Here is an 11621-nt window from a genome sequence, read left to right on the forward strand (position 1 = left end):
CTGATGTTACTAACCACTACATTCTTGTTCTTGCTCCTGCTACACCTTCATGATTGACATCTGCTGCCCTGCTATGCCCACAGGAGGGATTATGGTTTTGGCACATGGTTGAGTTTACCAGAACAGTAAGCACTAAAACACCATCGACTGATTTGTCTAACAATTAAACTCAATACATACCAATGCAGCCAGAAGGGCCTGCCTTGTCAGAACTTGGCTTATAAATCTAATCTTTCAGAAGTGTGATCTAAGTAACACTGTAGCATTACTTAAAGCCACGGCCAATTGTCTCTTGACTGAAGAGGTCTTTTCTTGGTACCGAATCTCCAGTTTTCTCTAATACATCTAATAGTGTAGTGTAGTTTTGAATGAGCCCAAGTTCTATAGTCCTTATATTCAAAATAATATAACATCCAAGTCATCCCCCAATGAAAATTGGAATCTCATGAAGAGATTTAGTCCTCCCATTTAAGAAGCTCAGGATGTTCAGCTCTTGGGTTTTATGCAGGTAGTATTATAGAGCCTCAGGCCTGACCTAAACTCCAGGAGTCTGCTGCAATAAGCATCTTCTCACTTTAAAGGACCAAGATGCAGCCCTTGATGGGAGCTTTATTTGATTGTCAGAAACAGCCTTCCAACATGGCTATGCAAATTCCACCACCTTTCAACGGGAGCATGATGAGCTGCTGAAACAGCACATGACTGTTTTGAGGCACTAGATCCCTGGCAGGTGAGAGCAAATCAGCCACTAGGCAACCTTTCTACTTGTGTTGGACCTATCTTCCTTCATTTTGAGGACACCCCAGGGAGACCTGAGCTGGGTCCAGAAAACGTCTTCTTCCCAAGTTCCAATGAGGGACGCCATTGTTTGGAGCTGGTTCTCAGTCACTCTATGAGTGACCCAGGGTGGAGACCTGATGCAGTCAATTGACAGCCCTAGGGAGTTGGCAGGGTTCTATGCCTCTCAACATATGGGTTGAAAGGAGTGGAAACCTGACCCAAAGAATTTCTCCCAAGTGCAATGTAATCTGGCAGCTAATGCAGTATTGATATTGACAAACATCAACAGTCATTATGACGAGTGTACCCAATTTTACACTAGCCCAAACAAAAAACAAAATGCAGCATTGATATTGACAAATATCAGCAGTTATGACTAGTGTATACAACTTTACACTAACCCAAACAAAAACACCACCACAAAACCCCACTGATATTTTCTTTGCCTGGATTGCAGATCTAGCCTAAAAGCTAATGCTCAAAAGTGGTTGGGTTAATTTGAATTATCCATCACAACACACCAGAGGTCACAGTGGAACTTGGGAAGCAAAATGACTTAGCTTAGTAGTAGTAGATAATGGCTTTCTATTATATTTTATTGAAACCATAACATTATCCACAGGGCCTCATAATTTGATTCAAGCAGTGCAAGATATGGCCTGCCCCTCAAAAGAAGTACAATTTACTTCAGATAAGGGCATGTGTTAGGAAGAACAATTGTTTTCCAAGCATATTTCTCCTCTGGTGTGAAAGCATCCTTGGGTTGCTATTACGACTAATAATAATTATGGTACTTGTTAATAGCTTATTACTTACCAAGTATTCACTGTATTAAGAGCTGGGGTTGATACAAGATAACGTGGTTGGACACATTCCCTTGTCCCACATTGGGGGGCTCACAGTCTAAGTAGAAGACAGTAGGATTTAAATATTAATGATGATATCTCTTAAGCGCTTACTATGTGCAAGGCACTGTACAAAGTGATGGGGTGGATACAAGCAAATTGGGTTGGACACAGCCCCTGTTCTATGTGGGGCTCACAGCCTCAATCCCCATTTTACAGATGAGGTAACTGAAGCCCAGAGAAGTGACTTGCCCAAGGTCATGCAGCAGACAAGTGGTGAAACAGGGATGAAACCCATGACCTTCTGACTCCCAGGTCCGTGCTCTATCCACTACGCCATGCTGCTTCTGTAAAAAGTCCACTGTGCCACCTGTAAAAAGTCCACTCTACAGATGAGGAAACTGAGGCCCAGAAGTTAAGTGACTTGCCCAAAAACCCACAGTAGGCAAGTGGCGGAGCCAGCATTAGAACCCACATCTTGTCACTTCCAAATCAAGTCTCTCCCTCATCTTACGAGAAGCAAATGTTCTGAAAATAAGGATAACGTTGGTTAAAATTAGAGCTTACTTTACAAGGCACACAGTCTTCCTCTGGGCCAAACTGGTACAGGTTGAAAACAGGACTCTGAGATAACAAAGACAGAGACAAAAAAGTATATTATGGTCCAAACACTACGAAAGAATGGAACAGTGGAGAAGCAGAGTGGCCTAGCGGATAGAATACGGGCTTGGGAGTCCTAATCCCAACTCCTCCACTTGACTGCTGTGTGTGACCTTGGGCAAGTCACTTAACTTCTCTGTGCCTTGGTTACTACATCTGTAAAAATGGGGATTAAGACTGTGAACCCTACGTGGGACAGGGACTGTATCCAACCTGATTAGCTTGTATCTACTCCAGAGCTTAATACAGTGCCTGGAACATAGTAAAGCCCTTAACAAACACCATTAAAAAAAATATCATTCAAAAAAACCCCAGCTCCAACGGAGGTGAAGATTACTTGTGCATGGGGACATCAACGTTCCAAATACCTCTGTTCAGGCCCACCTCCTCCAATCGAGAAAGCTCTCCTCACTTGTTCTAGCTGTATACAAAGCGCAAAGCATTTTCCATAATATCCTCTGAAGGAGGTTAAAAATGAAAGCCTTCTGAGAGAAGAGAAAGACACCCTGGATATGCTAGTTAAAAACTATTTAAAAAAAAAACACATCCCATGTACCAGCGCACTTCTAAGGGATGATTTCAGGTTCTAAAAATAGAGATAATTTGGGGACCTTAAAGGTAGTCAAGAAGCTGAAATAGATGAAAATCTCCTTGTAAACTCAGAAGAGCCTGAGATAGATGTAGCTGAGCACTATGTTTTGGGTTCTGGGAATAAGACTCAGTACCAGGAGGATCAAGCTATCAGAAGCAGCTCGCAAGGAATCAAAGAGGAAATTAGAAAATTACAGGGGCAAAAGAAAACTGCACGGTGGCGGGGGGAGAGGGGGAGGTGGCGGGAGGAGGAAGGGGGGAGAGAATTAGTCCTTTAAATAAACCATTAAACTGAGAGGATACCATAAAAAGATATAAGGGAGAGGCATCATTTCTGCAACTGTTTTTTCAAAGAAAGGAAAGAAATGAAAAAGTTGGGACTCTGTATTCAAAATTTTCTATCCAATGTAGCAAAAGCAACAAGGTTCTCAAGCCTGGGGGTCATGTTTTCCTGAACCTCCCTCCTAGTCTGCCAGGATAGAGTAGCTCTATCCTCCCACCATCTCCTCTGCTGGAGAGCCTTGCAGGGAGACAGGATTGCAGAGCAAGCTGTTCATATGTCTGTTCTTCTGTCATGTTTGAAGATGCTCTGAAGATGCTGTTCATATGTTTGTTCTACTGTTATGCTTGAAGATGCTCTGAAGAAGGTGCTGAGATTACTGTTGGCATCTCTTCCTCACATTTGCTCATCCAAACATAGGCGGGCAAAGCTATGTACCTATATTACTACTGCCTCTCTGGAGTCCAGAAGGATGAGAGTCAAACTCACCCACTCCACTCCCTGGACCATGCTTGACTACCTAGGAAAGTGCTGTGAACACAGTTTGTCCTTTGTTTTCGCAGATGAAGGTAAGATCCTCTCCATGCACACAAATGTGACTAAAAAGACTAATGGGTATTCACGAAGCCTGCGACCTCGATGTCATTCTCGATTCTGTTATCATTCAACTCTGCCAAATTCTGCTGATTCTTCTTCCATGTCTTCCAGCTCTGCCCCCTCCTCTTCATTCAAACTGCTACCAATCTATCAATCAATCAATGGTATGCACTGAGCACTTACTGTGTGCACAGCACTGTACTAAGCATTAGGGAACACCCTGAGTCATATCATCTGCTCAGCCTACTCTAACACATACATTTAATTAAACTCTCTTTAGCACTCACTTATATTTGTGTTCAATTATTTGTTTTGACTACTAGCATTTGGCATACTCCTTAGAGTGTAAACCTTCCCAACCTCCAAGTGCAGTACACTGTATCAATAAATACTCTCAGTAAGTGTTGCTGCTATTACCACTAGCTGGAGTTCTTTGTTCCAATATGGATGCTGCAACTTTGTCAGCGAGTGTCATGCAAGTCTCTTTAACATTCAGCCTCTGAGATGGTTTCAACACTACCTTTTGGTGCACTTACTATACTAATGGCTTGAGTTTGGAGTATCTGAGCCCATAGTCAGCTAAGTGCTCTGCCCCTCGCATAAACTGGACATCTTTCAAGTCCCGCTAATGGAAAACAATATAGTCTAGGTGATGCTACTGTTTAGACCTTGGGTGAATGAATGATGCCTTTCTCTCATGTGGAAGGTTGAAGATAAAAAGCAGCGTGGCCTAATGGAAAGGGCAAGGGCCTGAGAGTCAGAAGGACCTGGGTTGTAATCCCAGCTCTGCCACTTGTCTTCTGTGTGACCTTGGGCAAGTCATTTAACTTCTCTATGCCTCAGTTACATCATCTGTAAAATGGGGATTAAGACTGTGAGCTCCATGTGGACTATCTGATTAGTTTGTATCTATCTCAGCACTTAGTTTAGTACCTTGCACATAGTACCATAAAATACCATAAAATATCATAAAAAATGTTTGGCACATTCGCTAAATTGAAGTAGGCTATGGCTATTTAGCTTCTCAATTGCATCTGGACCGGTGATTTTTTTTCCACCTCTTGGCATCACTCCCTACACTTGTATTAACATCTCCCATTATTATGAACTTTGGAGTTTATATGATGAGCCTAACCAGATTCTTACAGAGTTTTCTTTTCCTTTTTTCTTATCATTGCTATTTGTCATCGTTGGAGCATACATATTATGCACACCTAAACCCAAACCCACTCAAACCCTGTCCTTCCCCAACTTTCCTATCATTTTATATGGCACCACCACCCTCTCTGTCTCACAAACACATAACCTGGGCACTATCCTAGACTCATCTCTTTCATTCAACTCACATATTCAATCTGTCACCAAATCCTGATGGTTCAACCTTCGCAACATTGCTAAAATCTGCCCTTTCCTCTCCATCCAACTGTGACCACGTTAATCCAAACACTATTATTATCCCACCTTGATTATTGCATCAGCATCCTTGCTGACCTCCCTGCCTCTCCCCACCCTAGTCCATACTTCACTCTGCTGCCCAGATCATTTTTCAACAAAAATGTTCAATCCATGTTTCCCCATTCCTCAAGAATCTCCAGTGGTTGCCCATCCAACTCCTTATCAAAGAGACTCCTTACCATTGGCTTTAGAGCACTCAATCATCTTGCCCCCTCCTACCTTACCTCCCTGATCTCCTACTACAATCCAGCCTGCTTGCTTTAATCCTTTAATGCCAACCTACTCACTGTACCTCAATCTCGTCTATCTCACTGTTGACCTCTTGCCCATATCCTTCCTCTGGCCTGGAACCCCCTCCCTCTTCATATCCAACAGTTAATCACTTTCCCCACCTCCCAAGCATTATTGAAGGCACATCCCCTCCCAGAGACCTTCCTCAACTAACCCTCATTTCCTCTTCTCCCACTCCCTTCTGCATCGCTCTTGGACATGGATTTGCACCCTTTATCCACCCCTCCCTTAGCCCCAAAGCACTTATGTATATATCCATAATTTATTTATAGCAACATCTGCCTCTCCCTCTAGACGGTAAGCTCATTGTGGGCAGGGAATGTGTCGACCAACTCTGTTATACTGTACTCTCCCAGGCGCTTAATACAGTGCTCTGCACATAGTAAACACTCAATAAATACTGAATGACGGTAGCAGAGCACTTTAGCTTTAGAGGTAGGCCTAGGGATGTCAGATGGTCACTTCAATCTTGGCAGATTTGGAAGGCCAGAGACTATGGACTATGATTGCAAATCTGACAGTGAGTAGCGTCACTCTGAAGAGGGAAGGCCACTCCAGAAGAAGGTGTATAAAGCACCTGTCTATCATCAGGCCTAGTTTCACTCAATGCCACACTCAGACCTCCTGAATAATAAGGCCAGACATACTGTGTCAGGAGGAGAGGAGAAACACACAAGAACAGACAGATCCAAGAAGAGTAAGGGAGTTTACTGATATATATGGAACATGGACATTAAGTCCCAAATCATTTTACCTTTCGGCTATTAAGGTCAGGAGCTTAGGCAGAAAGTGTAACCACACTACCAGGCTCTGACCTAACCCAAACCTTCCAATATCAGTTACCCTACAGCGAAGAGAAGCCTTGATCTCAGCCTGGCATCCATCTCATCTCTACAATAATTGGCTTGGCAGATGGGAAGACACATAATACTTAGGCTTTTCTATGTAAAATTTATTTAAAAAACAAATTCCTCTTGCCAGTGCTCTAGAAGCCTTGTGAGCCAACAGCTTTTAAAATTGGTCTCTAATGAAAGGTGTACTGAAAATTTAAGGTTCCACGGATGTATTGGAGTTTCTTATCCCAATATTCAATTCTGAAAATTTTCAGCACTAATGGCTGAGAACAGGTGTACATTCCTCAGATCACAGGCACGCTTCAAAGGTAAATGGTAAAAAAAGCAGCATGTAAATGAGTGTTTTCCACATGAAATGATTTAAGATAACTCACTCTACTGATGTGAAAGAACAGAGGAATTAAAATAGGCACTCAAAAACATCCCCAAGGAAGTAGAAAATCCATTCTCCAAAGGTTAGCCAGGACCTCTCCCTTCCGCAACCACTAGACTTCCCAACAGATGGTGATGGGGTCTCTCATGTAGAACAGATGAACCTTGGTGCGGTGACAGTGATTTCAGGTCCAAAAACCTATGCAGAGGAATTGATTATAGTGCTAGGGGTTTGGACAGCACCACTCGTGTGCCATTGTCCCTGTCGGTCGTCTCCAAGGTGGGACAGTAGGAGTGGTAAATAGTAGGGGGCAAAGTAATTTTAAGTTAAGGGATGATCAGCAATAAAAAATGGTCTAGGCTAAAGCTTGTGCTTACCAAACAATGAATGACAGTGCTTTCTTGCTAAATACGTTCAAGAGCAAAACCAGTTTACTGAAAATCACATGCAAAATCACTGCAGTGTCCCTAGAAATCTTAAGCCATAGGTAATAACAGGACTGCTAAATCAATATCAGTATGTTGCCCCTCAGCTGATATGAGCTGCAGAGGGGTGGGGGTGGAAATAAGTTTTATTCTCACTTTGAAATACTAGCTAAAGAAAAGAATCTCAACCTGAAGTCCAGCTTTAAAAAAAAAAATGCTACCAGAACAGTCATTTTAACCTCAGAAGACAATGCCTTGAAGTAAACATAGTATATGTATATATTTGAAGGAAAAAAGAAAGCAAATCTCTCGAGTACCACTGCATCAGCACAATGTTCTATTCACTAGGATCAGCAATTTCTTCTTCTGTGCAACACTTGGAACGTCACTGAATCTATATAGCAAATTTCTTTAAACAGAATGCAAAGAAGAAAATAATACTCCCAATGCACCAGGCTTAAAGTAATAACAACCCAAAGTATGTCTGAAATGTAAATACTCAAATACAATAATAGAGAGGATTTACAAAAGGTCTAATTTCTGTCTTCTTTGAAAACACAAATCTTTACATATCAGAGGACTTCTCAAGCTGAAAAAAAAAGGAGGGGTGGTGGGAAGAGAGGGGTAGTTAGCAAAACAGGCCTACTCGATTTGAAAATACTATTTATTTGCAAGCGATGATGATGTAAACAGTGCGATCATTTAGAACAATGCTACATGATTTGCCTGAATCTACTTTCCCATATTCTGTCCAAAGTGCTGGGTTATACGAACCCTGCCCAGAGGACAGCAATAAAAGAAATGCTTGTTTTTTAAAGTTCAAAATATTAAATCTACTCATAACTAGCTTACTCCCTTCCTCACTCTCCCATTCTTTTTTAACTTGCAGAATGAATAATGGTAGTGAGCAACCAGCCAATTCAAGGCTGCTGGGATTCATTAAAATGTACCGTTCTAAATGATGAAACATCTTTAATGTGTTGCCTTTTTCTGAATTTAATTGGAATCCCTCTGTATCACATGATCTCTGAATGCCAAGTGACAAAGAGTGGCGCTTCCATCAGTTTCCAAATGTCCTACAGATATGAAAAAGGAGTTTGAGTGTCTGCTGTGCAATAGAAACAAGACAATATCTACTTTGCTAAAATCCATTAAGATCTGAAAGTGCTTGGAGTTCATTTCCTTTTTATAATTCATTAAAAATCCTTTTTAATCCAATCCTGATAAAACCTGAGATTATGAAATGCAACCTTTACTCTGCCAATTAATCGAGAGACAGTTGGAGGATGGGGTAGCATGCCTACAGGGTTTTATAAAGCTGGCAGAATTAACTTCTTTATATGTTATGCAATGCAATTAAGCTTTCAGCTTTATGGTATGTGGGGAGCCTTATGGTATGTGGGTTATCTGAACCTTACTCTTTAAATATAAATCACTATACTGGGCCACCCAACAACAGACACAACTATCTTTTGTAACATCATGACTGTGTGTGACCCTGTGCAGTTCAATTTGGTATCGTTCAGAAAGCCAACATTCAATATGATGAAATATTGAAGAAAGGCCCCATTCACCCCCATTCAAATATAATCTCTATCCATAAGAAGATTCATCTATTTGTAGGAAGCATTTTTAACGGATTTTTAAAAAATCATCACATTACTAAATTATACAATTACTCCCATCTGTTCCAACGGTCCTAGAACACATTTCAAATTTTGTTCCCTGGCATGCATGGCCCTAGAGCACCCAATTCTGGGACAGAAGACTATGGTAGCAATTCTCTCCCCCTTATGAGTGGCAAGAACAGTTCCCATGTAATTCAATCCCCAGATCCCATCCAGTCCCCAAATTTTAATCTAATGCCTGTCCTTCAACAGTATTGTTTCTTAGATTGGCTTTTTACTACGAGAAGGAACATCCACTTCATCCAGGGTTAAAATTCTTTCAGCACTACAGATGGGCTTACAATTTGGGCATTATTCACATTTTGGCCGTACAGAGAACAGAATCAAATAAATGACTTTGACATGGGTTACTTGCCCTACAGAGAAGGGAGGGGAGCACATTTAGTGGGATTTGGTATAAAGGACTATTTTTTTGCTTAATAATTGAACAAAATTCACCCTATGCTTCTTTATTTGTGAATGCCTTCATCTGAACAACTGCTCCTATAGTTTCCTTAAAAATGCAAAATTAAGAAACAAATGAAAGCAGATGATTTAAGCTTGGCCCTTCGACAAATACTGCCAGTTCTTGAAGCTAAAAATGTAGCTAGTTAGTCACAGAGTATAATGATACAATTAAATTCTGCTCAGTAGCAGACTTTTCAGCTGCATTCGAATGTTTGCCTGATACCCTGACAACCTGGCACTGGTGTTAATTAAATAGCAAGATCAGAAAGCCCTTTATCCCCTCATCCGGGCTCGGGTCACATTTTTATGATGGTTCAAAACCCAAGGAAGCACGCTGGTTTATCTACTCCATTGAAAAGTGAAGGCTTCCGAATGTGCGACATTTGAAAAAGGGGGTATTTCTGGACCTCTAATCTGCTAGGGACCAAGGATGGAATAGGTGCCCTCAGCGGGCGTGGGAAGGAAAGCAAAATTCAAAGGATCCACCTTTGTGGGGAGAAAGTAAGTTTCTGTTCTGTGCCCAAGGCGGTCATACTATAGTGGAAGCCCCGATCCTGCTGGAACTGACATGGGTGCTGGATTTTCCCCACCTGAAAAACAAAACAACAACAAAAGACACACGACTCGGTGGCATTCGGCCATTCATCCACCCCGCTGACATGATGCTATACGACAGAGCGCTCCTATTAAACACTCTCCGTATACGGAGCGGCAGCTCCCGGGGACATAGAGCAACGACAGCAATTCCTCTTGATCCAAATAAACCGCCGGATCCCCTTCGGAAAAATCCTCCCAAGCCTTGCTCAAAAGGGAACGATTCTAAGTCCAGGGGGCCGGGCGGCTTGGCCGCATGGGGCGGTTGGGACAGGTTACGGGAGGTGAAGGGGAAAGACAGGGGGAAGGACTTTTCACGCCCTGAGGTGTGGGGGAGGGGGCAGTGCCCCAGGATCGAGGGCTTAGGCGGCGACACCTTTGGGTCAGCAAACCCCTGCTCTTCTAAGACGACGGCTGCAGAGTCCCCTTCCAAAGTGGGCGCACAGGTGCCGGAGGCACCGGGGTCCTGGGCAGAAGCTCCAAAAGGCAGGCAACTCACCCCGCTCTACCGTTTGCTTCGGAAAGAGTAGAAGCCCCCCCCCCGCCAACGGAAGCCTCCGGGGAGTTGGGGACGTTACTCCTAGCAAAGCAAGCACGGGGCACGGGAAGGGACCTCCCTCCTTATGCCCTTACACCTCGGGACTCCTGAAACCATCCATCGCCCCCCCCCCCCCCCGCACTGGGACATGGGCACAGTCCTTGGGAGATGGAGATGCCCGCGGGGAGGGTGACGGGACTCGGCTGCCTGGCCGGCCCCTTGTGGGTAGGGAGAGAGGGTCAGCATCTGTTTCTCCAGCCCGTCGCCCCCCAGGGGGTAATCTTACTGCCCCATATTCCCTTTCCCAAGCCCCTCGGCCGGCCCCCGCAACGGCAGGACATCGCCTAGGAGACCTCCGTGCGAGTACCTGCCGGTGTACCTGCTGAACCTGCTCGCCCCCGCTCGCCGTCCCCACCAGCCTCTCACCCCTCCCGGTGCGCTCGGTTCCGAGTCTTCTTCTTTTTCTTCTCCCTCCTCCTTCTACTTCGCCCGTTCCGGCCACTCTTCCTCTCCTTTCTTCTTTTCCTTCTCCTCGTCCCCCGATGGCAGCTGCCCAAGGTTTTCTCTCCCCCGAATGCCGCACTGGCTTCGCTTTTGCCCGTCTTCCCGAACCTTAAAGGCAGGGTCAACTGAGCGATCCCGCCCTCCGACAAAAAATGCTGCGCCTCCGCCCCCGCTCCTCTTCTCTCCTTCTTTAGCTCCCTCTGCGTTCGCGGCTTTCCCAATCGCCCACCGCCCACTGGCCCAGCGCCACCTCCCGGCCGCTCCCCAGTTCTCCCGAATCCCTGGGCCTAGTTGGGGTGCCGGGTCCACTAGAGCCTGTGGGAGGAATTAGGGGCGGGGGAGAAGAGTGGTGTGGGAATACGTTACTCCGCGTACCCTGCCCCTCTTTTTATTTGTCCCCCCACCATCCCACCCTTCCGGGCTCCTGCGGGGAAGAAAGGCCGCATAGAAACGACGTCCAATCTGATTATCTCGTGTCTGCCCCAGTGCTTTTACTGTATTTATTTTTATTATTATGGTATCTGTTAAGCGCTTACTATGTGCCAAGGGTTGGGGTGGATACAAGTTAATCAGATTGTCCCAGGTGGGGCTCACAGTCCGAATCCCCATTTTACAGATGAGGTCATTGAGGCACAGAGTAGTTAAGTGGCTTGCCCCAGGTCACACAGCAGACAAGTGGCGGAGCTGTGATTAGAACCC

At 44.3% G+C, this 11621-nt stretch overlaps 1 protein-coding gene across 7 annotated transcripts in view; it reads right to left on the reverse strand.

Moving 5' to 3' along the window:
- Nucleotides 1–11064, reverse strand: part of ABHD6 (abhydrolase domain containing 6, acylglycerol lipase) — a 57180-nt gene extending 46116 nt beyond the window's left edge. Inside the window, exons 1-3 of one of the 7 annotated variants that reach the window (XM_029051746.2) lie at nt 10845–11061; nt 9773–9876; nt 2193–2249 (exon numbers count right to left, since the gene is read on the reverse strand). The gene's annotated coding sequence lies outside the window, so the exon portion shown is untranslated. Of the gene's footprint in view, nt 1–2192; nt 2250–9772; nt 9877–10256; nt 10373–10844 lie in introns of those variants that run through there. The other 6 variants (XM_029051748.2, XM_029051749.2, XM_029051750.2 and 3 more) reach the window with 6 other exon arrangements.
- Between the last annotated feature and the right edge of the window lie 557 nt (nt 11065–11621).

This window comes from Ornithorhynchus anatinus, chromosome X1, assembly GCF_004115215.2.
Source record: "Ornithorhynchus anatinus isolate Pmale09 chromosome X1, mOrnAna1.pri.v4, whole genome shotgun sequence".
In the NCBI taxonomy this organism is placed as follows: Eukaryota; Metazoa; Chordata; class Mammalia; order Monotremata; family Ornithorhynchidae; genus Ornithorhynchus; species Ornithorhynchus anatinus.